The following is an 8424-nucleotide window of genomic DNA, read 5'->3' as shown; positions in this document are numbered from 1 at the left end:
GAAGGTTTTGGATAAGCTTATGCAATCGGGATCCGGCCGAGTGAAGTCATTGAAGAAAAAAAGGTTATTGGCAAGGAAGTAACGTGGGACGGTGGATCACATTAGTAAAAGCTTAGAATTAATTCGGCCGAGTAAAAGCTTTGAAGAACAAGGGGTTTAGTTAAAAGAAGTGGCGTGAGACGGTGAATTGAAGCGGCGTTGTTGGTTACTTGATCAATCTTTGATCAAGGGAAGAGAAGATGGTAGAATCAACATCAAGCCTAGGGGTTGTAGGGTTAGATTTCTACATCTCTCTTGTATTCATACATTTGCAAAGTAAGATATATTACACTATCTCAAATCGCATTCGAGTTGAGGGCAGACGTACCCATAGCGAGGTCATCTCTCTCTCTCTCTAATATATATATATATATATATATATATATATATATATATATATATATATATATATATATATAATTACATCAATTACGTTGATTGTTTGTTCAATTATATTTTGATCATAATTTTGAACATATTTTGAAATTGGTGTTGTTGTGTAGATCACAAACCATTTGGTTGTGATTGGATTTTTTAGAACAACACTACCACACTACCACATATAATTCCAAATATTATTGGTCACACACTAAGTATTCGACAAATTTCTTCACTTTATTTTCTTATGTGAGTTTTCATTGGAGATAGACTTTTCGTACTACTTTACATTTAACTAGTTGTGATTAGTTGTTATTGATCAATTTGTGAATCATTATCATACCGTTGTCGTTAATACGCATATCCGAGCATTTTGACAGCGAGTTCGGTTAGACAATTTTTTATTCGGGATATTTGTAACTTGGTTCCGCGCCGTACATTTTTTAAAACCTATTTTTGTCAAGATTTTAACTCGGGGTCGATTCACCCCTTATAGATCTAGGCCTATCATCTAACACTAAGGAATAAGTGGACAAATATATTACACTCCACTATGTAGTCATCTTTTATAACCATTCACACGTAGGGAAAATATTGTGTGGATATATTAGCTAACATCAGCTTACATGTCCAGAGTTTCATGTGGTGAGATGTAATTTATAGGGATATCCTAATGGAATTTTCTCGAAACTCCATTGAACTTTCCTGTAATAGTGTTTTTCAATGAGGGATTTTGGTTTGGTCCCCTCAACTTTTATCTCTCTGTAAGTATTTTTCTTTTAAGACTTAAATAGTCTTTTGGTCCCTGTAATTTAATGAGTTTTTGGTTTTGATCCCTAAGTCTTTTTTTTGTTGAATTCCCTACATTTTAATTTCTTGTTGGTGTTAGTCCCTACTTCAAAGGTCTGTTAAAAAATAGCATATGTGGCTGACGGTGATGAGTTGGATTTTATTTTTAAACATTTATCATGATACATAATATTACACGTGGAAATGCAACATGTGGGTTATTAAGAAGAGGGATGAAACCCAAAATAACTTTTATTTTGAAACTTTCCTCCCCTTTCTTCATCTTCTTCATCTGAAAGTGGTAACTGTTGCATTTTTCTTCATCCACACATACATCCATGGCTTCTTCCTCAACTGCTAACTATAATCCGTTTCAAATCCCATTATGTGGTTGCAATAGATACATGAAATTATTCATCTCAAACTCACATGAAAACCCTAAACAGAGATATTAGAAATATCAAAATTCTAGGTTAATGTCAAGTTGTAAGATGTTCATATGGGATGATGAACTCGAAAGAAACACATTAAATAAAGCCATAAATTCAAGTGAATGCAATTTCTCAGAGGTTGTGAAGGATTTAGGTTGCATTGTTAAGGAGCTTGAGGTTAGGAAAAAACAAAATATGAAGTTGAAGTTGGAAAACGAAAGGAGAAAAGCCAATTTGTTCAAGCTGTTGTTGATTGTGTCATGGGTTTCTTCATTGCTTACCAGCAGTGGTGGTGAATCTCAGTTGAATGTGTATGTAATTTTTTGTTTATTTTTAGTCTCTGCAACAAGCAGTCTTTCAAAATGTTGTCATTGGTTCTACATGTAATGATTATGTAATGACTCAATATGATGTTTTAAATTTGGGTCCCTATATGTTTGTGATTTTATTATTTTCATCCCTGTTTCATAATGCACTAAAATAAGATACGAGCCAAAAAGGCATAAATATGCATAAACACATATGATAAAAAGGCATAAACTTAAATAAGATATGATGGTTAATGTATAACATAGACAAAATATATAAAGCCAACTTACATGACTGATTTGTTCATGACTCAAAGTACAATATAACCAAGTTGTACATGACTCAAAGTACAACATTATCAAGTTGTTCATGACTCAAAGTTTAACATAACCAAAATTCATAAAGCCATAATACATAACTGAGTTATTCATGACTCAAAGTATAACATAACCAAAATACATAAATCCCAAAGAGGTATAACAGAAAGTTCACTAATGTGTACAATGTCACTGGTTGTGTTGGGTCACTTTCTTCTCCCTTGAGCTTTTTACATTTAAGAACCTTGGTTATATCACTTCTCCTCAACTCTAATTTCCTTGCCACCTTATGTTTAGCTTGATTTTTTTACAAAATGTTCGCACGTGGTTTTCGCGCGAACAATCTCTAGCCTCCTATTGAGGTTTACTTGCAGGATCGACTATAAAATCCTAGACTAAGTGTTAAGTATATAGGATTTTTTGTTTGAATGCTTGGACTAAGAAAACGGTAAACAAGTAATGCTTGTAAAAGGGTACAAAAATAGATGAAGAAAAGACAAGATGAATTGTAAATGGCAAAGTAGATAAAAAGACTTGGTAATTTAAATTGCTTGAAAGTAAATATGGAAGCAAGTATACATTTTGTAGGAAGGAACTCTTTTTTCTAGACGCTTGATACTTTGAGTGTTTTCCCTTTACAATGTTACAAATGCCTCTTAGAAACTAGAAATCAAATCTACTTAAATAGTAATGAGAAATAACTGCTACACTACCGTTGGCCATCTATAATGTGTCATGCGTCTAAACCTGCCGGCCCACATCTTTTGCAACTTCCCCCATGTTCTGCTCAATTGATTATATCGTTTTTGCTTGTTTGGCTTCGACTTTGGCTGCCTCACTCCCCATCGACCTCATTTCGACATGGCCAATGTCCCTATTGTCTGTCGAACCTCTTCGACCATGTTCACCCTTCTCGACACTTCGCCTTATGATTCCATACATCTTGCTTTAATTTTCCTCTTCGGCATAGTAAAAATTTGATGGCTAACAAATTGCCCCCCGAAAAGGCCAATTTCGATTGAGAAACATTTCGACCGAGAAACTTGGCATTTTGTCTTCCCCAATTTTGACTAGGTGTCTAATCATTGATGATGTCATGCAAAATGATGACACCTTTTCGCGCCACGATTTCCAAGGAAAAATTCCATCATTTGTAGTTACTTCCTAGGTCGTGGGCTTTCAACCACCTTTACTAACTTTCCCACTACTTCTGAATCAGAATAGTTATCGTCGATCGACTAACCCTTGGTTGTCATTGTATTTGCTTATAAATATCACTCGTCTACATTTTTCGTTTTTCTTTCTTGTTCTCCATTTGCGCATTTTTCCTGTAACTTTCAGAATAGTAATACTTTCCTTATTTCCTTTCTTTCTTTCATTGCGATGGCCTCTTCTGCTAACGCTATGGATGCAGTCACCTACAAAAATGGTAACAACATCGTTGCTTTCAACTTTACTAAAGAAGAAAGTCTAAAACCCATTCCTCAACCAACATCCACTGATGAACCTATAGCAAATATTTGGCAACATCAAATGCTCATTACTTTTGTTGTTGCTGATAAACTCATTGCTTTCCACGAGCCATATCCGGATGCAAAAATGCACCCAAGAAACGTTCAATCGTACTTTCCTTGCTTTACTCCCGTTGTTCCACTGAACTTTAAGAAGAATGGGGCCATCGGCCTGAAGTTCATGGACCCAAAGGCCAGGGTTTTTAGGTCAATTCCCACTCCTGATAACAAAAAGTATGTGGCTTGGCTCAACAAAGTCCAACATAAATGTTAGGAATAATGAAAAACGGCCGACATCTTCGATGCCATCCAAATCTCAAGGAACGCCCATCGAATCAACCCTTGTATGTTGCTTGCTTCGATGTACTTCTAGGAAGGTTCGACTAACACCTTCCAACTCCCTTGTGGCATGTTAATGCCTACCCTTTTCGACATGGCGGCCATCACTTGTCTCTCACCTCTGGGCAAAAACTTCGACCAAACTCTTTCGACGGAAAACGCTTTTACCTTCACTCGTGCAAGTTTTCAGAATTACATTGAAGATCATTATGATCAAGATTCCACTGAAGTGTCTGACGAGGAACATATTTATTTTCAAACTCTTTGGCTCTCGTATTATTTGTTTTATCCTGGCTCTCTACAACTATCTAAGAGCTATATAAGCCTGGAAATCCAAATCCATGAAGGTCGACAGGTTTCTTCTGGCAAGCTTCTGCTAGCATCTCTTTACCACTCTCTATGGATCGCGATACTGAAGCTAAAGCTTTTCCACTCTACCTCTAAGACCTTAAGTTTACCTGGCCCCATGTGGTTACTGCAATACTAGCTAAATGCCACTTTGGAGTATCAATTGGGTTATCCTATGTTGGAGTGTATGATGTGTTTGAACCAGTATCGACCTATAGAAGGCGTAAGACTTGTCTTGATGACCTGTCAGAAGACCCCCATCAAACATCTTTTCATGAAGTACATTAATATGTTCGTCGAAGCCACCTCTTTCGTTCCAGGCATGACCCCTTTTGTGGATCGAAACTTTGGTCTGACATGGTTCAAAAACCCTTTTTCATGGTGACTCTCCTCAAGTTGCAGGTCTATCGAGCGTTGTGTGGATGGAATTGCTGACTCCCACGATGTTGTCCTTCAGGATAAAGATTGGGTCGAAGGGGTATGGATTTATGAACTATTAACCCAACTTGGTGGCTCAACAATTTGGCCTGTGCCAGATGCTGCAAAAATCTTTGGAGTCTCATCCAACTGATATTGTGTGGGTTGGTCGACAACTTAACTTTGAAGGTCATAAAGTCTGCCTCAAATTTCACAAATCGACTCAGCGCCTTGAGTTACCTGTTCTCAAATTTTAATAATCCTTCCTAACCACCAAGGACTTTGACAAGTGGTGGTCTGAATACCAACGCCAATATTTCCCCAGTGCATTCTTTCTCCAAAATTTGATCGACGCTTTTTCTGCCCTTGCTGGCGAAACACAGGCTTCATAGCCGAATACTGAAGCTCCCGTCAAGAACATACAAACTATTGATGTCGGTGAGTCCCAACCGAAGAAGGTAACTACTGCTCCCTTGCCTTTCATTTCTTTAAGAAGCAAAACCCACTAAACTTCTCTGTATTTGTTTCTAGGGTTGAAAACAGGCTACAATTGTTGCGCCAACCCCAAACAAGCCTCCTAAAAAAAGCATCTACAACTTCTTTGTATTTCACGTCTTAGTGTTTCATGATATTTTAATTCAGTAAACCTCTTACGTTTCTTATGGCTTAGGTTTTTGAAGAAGTGCCTTCTATCGAAAATGAGGCTTTTGATGGCAGCACCCATTATCACATTTTTCCTACCGCGAAGGCCCCACCATCTACTCCGTCCACTCCGGCAAGAAAGAAAAAGAAAGTTCCAGCCAATAAACCTTCTTTGAGAATTGTTTCTTCAATTGCAAAGATTTATGTCCCTGATGATCTTACTGAGATCTTTGCACCCATTGGCCAAAAGAACCCACTCCAACTTCCCCATAACACGTAGCTCCCAAGGTATTTGAACATTCTTGTTTCGCAACCTCGTGAATTATTCCTTGACATTGATCCTAACTTCTTTTTGTAGGGAAACAAGGCTGATTCAACTCTCGCCGAGGTTAACAATAATGTAAGGGTCGAAACTGAGAATCCAGCTGAGACTGCCACCCTTTTGAGTCCCCAGAAAACTGATGAGTTTCATGGTACAGCAACTGAATCCAGTCAAAATCCCTACCTTCCTCAAATTGAGGACCCTTCAACTGTTGCTAGCGAAGGTATATCCAATAGTACTCTTACTCCCGAGGAGATTCTATTTATGAAACAGCAGAATCCGGCAGAGAGTTTGAGAAAGCTGCAGAAACTTCGCCAATCGTCGACTGATGTTCAGCCCTCTAGCTCGACTGCCCTGCCCATTCCAAAAATGGATGCTTCCGTCACTCTCAAACTCCAACAACTGAAAACCTATTTATTTGAGGGTGAGGTTTTGGGCATCGTCGAAGAGGAAGATTCCTTAGGGGTCGACATCTTCAAGATGATTGACGAGCTTTCTCAACACAAGCTTCCCGCTTCTGTGGCCAAGCACCTGATTGAATTTGAAGCTTTCTTCAATCAAATTGTCAAAGACCTCACTCTTCGTCGGCACTCTGACTTTTAAATTAAGACGAAACTCAACGAGATGAGACGAGAGTGGTACTTTAGTGAAGTTTGTGAGAGGAAACTCAATGATTTTAAGGCCAAGAAGAAAGAACATCTCACCAAGCAGCAAGCCTTTGACGAACAAATCTCGGACTATCAGGCTCAAATAGATGAACTTACCAAGAAGATTGCTGAAGTCGAGGAACAAAAGGCTTCCTTGGACTCAACTGAACCTCTTCCGGCTCAAGACGTTGTCGACCAGGAGATTCTCAAGGGGATTGCACATGGTGAGAAGGCCCTTGAGATTAAAGAAAGGATTCACCAACTACAGGAGAATGGGGACCTCCTCGACAGCAAGATTGATCATGACAAGACCTTTTTTGAAGACTTTAAGTCTAGTTTTCCTTCCTAATGTATTTCTTTGTTGAGCCAACGTAACTCCGCTTGGAGATTTTGTATGCCATCTTGGCTTTTTCCATTTTGGCATTGATAATTAATGACAAGTTATATTACCTTTTGATTTGAATCTCTTGGAGCATAGGTTTATATTTTTTCAAATATTTCCCATTTACCCTTAATACTCGTCGATCAATACCCAACTCTTGAATTTCATAGACATTATTCGTACAAGTTTGGATTAATTGAAATGGTCCCTTCCAATTTGGTGACCATTTTCCTAAAATTCGATCTCTTTGATCCATAGGTAAGATCACCTTCCAAACGTAATCATTTATTGCAAAGGTTTTTATCATAACCTTTTTATTTGTACACTTTAGCCACGCGCGCTTTTTAACGTATCAACATGTCTATTGCAGCCAACCTTTCTTTGTCTAAATCGGTCATTTCGTCGAACACCAGTGTCCAATATTGTTCATATGGAATTTTGTTTTTTCGTTGCACCCTAAATGATTGTAAATAGATTTTTGTTGGCAACACGGCATCATGCCCAAATGTCAAACGAAAAGGCGTTAAATTGGTTGCCTCCTTTGGAGATGTTCGATAAGCCTATAGAATTTGATCTAATGTTTTATACCAATTCTTAGGTTTCTTAGAAACGTGTTTTTTTATTAAACCAATTACCACTTTATTGGCTGCCTCGACTTGGCCATTTGCTTGGGCGTAGTAAGGTGTGGAAGTAACTAACTTGAATCATATTTCAGCAGCAAACTCTTGCATCTTTTGACCAACAAAAACTGGACCTTAATCTGTAGTAATGGTTTCAGGAATTCCAAACCTATAAACAATGTGTTTTTGAATGAATTCGATCACAACCTCTTGATCCACTTTTATCAAAGGGATAACTTCTATCCATTTTGTGAATTAGTCTATACCTAATAGGATAAATTTTTGTTGTTTCGACGAGGCTGGTCGAATCTCACCGATGACATCTAATGCCAAACCTCGAAAGGGCCAGAGCTTGATGAATGCATACAACTCGCTGGCTGCACATGTTGAATGCTTGCATGTATCTGGAATTTTTGACACCCTTTGGCAAAGTCAATACAATCTTTTAACACACTTGGCCAGTAAACACCTTATCAAAATAATAACCATTTCATTTTATGGCCAGTTTGGTAGGCCCCACATATTCCACTATGTACCTCAAACAGTATGCTTCTGTATCCCTAAGACACTTGAGCAACACTCCTTCTGGAGTTTTTTTCAATAACTCATTTTCAAAACATACATAACTTAACGCTTTATGCTTGATTTTCCTGTCAATGTTTCCGACTGGATTTTCTAGGTACTCTACGATTGGTTTTCTCCAATCTGACTGTGATAAATTGTCAATGGCAAAAACTTCATGTCTTTCAAAAATTTCAAAATTGTCAAATATTTTACTGAAGCATTTTGCCCCCCCCCCCCCCCCCCCCCCGGTTTTGGGATTTCCATTTTGGGTGACGGCGAGATATTCGACACCATTTTTTCTTTAAACTCAATAAAGTCCTTGAGCTTATCTTTTCACACTTTATATCCAGATGCAATTTATGCTAAATT

This window comes from Lathyrus oleraceus, chromosome 3 (genome assembly GCF_024323335.1).
Source record: "Lathyrus oleraceus cultivar Zhongwan6 chromosome 3, CAAS_Psat_ZW6_1.0, whole genome shotgun sequence".
NCBI classification, from domain to species: domain Eukaryota; kingdom Viridiplantae; phylum Streptophyta; class Magnoliopsida; order Fabales; family Fabaceae; genus Lathyrus; species Lathyrus oleraceus.
Note: the sequence above shows the minus strand (reverse complement) of the source record.